At 71.1% G+C, this 550-nt stretch overlaps 1 protein-coding gene across 2 annotated transcripts in view; it reads left to right on the forward strand.

Annotated features, from left to right (window-relative positions):
* The window catches only part of MGAT5 (alpha-1,6-mannosylglycoprotein 6-beta-N-acetylglucosaminyltransferase), a 387,858-nt gene continuing 387,308 nt past the window's right edge, over positions 1 to 550 (forward strand). For both annotated transcript variants that reach the window (XM_006169708.3, XM_014584664.2), the window contains exon 1: positions 1 to 42. The gene's annotated coding sequence lies outside the window, so the exon portion shown is untranslated. The remainder of the gene's footprint in view (positions 43 to 550) is intronic.

Raw genomic sequence — 550 nt, forward strand, 5'->3', positions numbered from 1 at the left:
GGCGGCCAGCCCGCGCTCTCTGTTGTGCTGCCCAACAAGGAGGTAAGAGCTGTTGGGTCCAGGCGGTCGCGTCCGAGCTCGCCGTTCCCGCGGAGAGATGTACGCTAAGGGGACGATGGGGGGCGCGGAGAGCCTGGCTCCGGCCGGCGGGGAGAGCCCGCACCGTAGGCGTCGCGACCAGGGACTTGCGAGCGCGGTGGAGAGCTGTGCCCTGGGGCGCCCACCTGCCCCGGACAGCCCCTCCCGAGGGGTACACAGAAGCCCCTAGGCCCAGTGGTCAAGGGCTTGCAGGCTTAACAAGGGACTGTCCAAAAGAGGCTCCGATTGAGCAGACTGGAGCCCAGCGGCCGGGAATGGCAGATTGGCGCTCGGACCGCGGAGGAGGCCAGTGGGGTCACGCTGCAGGCGTGGGCCGGGCTGGAGCCCCCGTCCCCGGGCGCGCAGGACAGGCTCGGCCGTGGGCCAGTGGAGAGGAAGGAGGAGGAAGGCTGGCCCGGGGCCGCCGGGGAGGAGGGATGTGGGGGGTGGGCAGTCTGGGCTTGGGGATTGG

The sequence above is a fragment of the Tupaia chinensis genome, unplaced genomic scaffold, assembly GCF_000334495.1.
Source record: "Tupaia chinensis unplaced genomic scaffold, TupChi_1.0 Scaffold147433_1, whole genome shotgun sequence".
Lineage (NCBI taxonomy): Eukaryota > Metazoa > Chordata > Mammalia > Scandentia > Tupaiidae > Tupaia > Tupaia belangeri.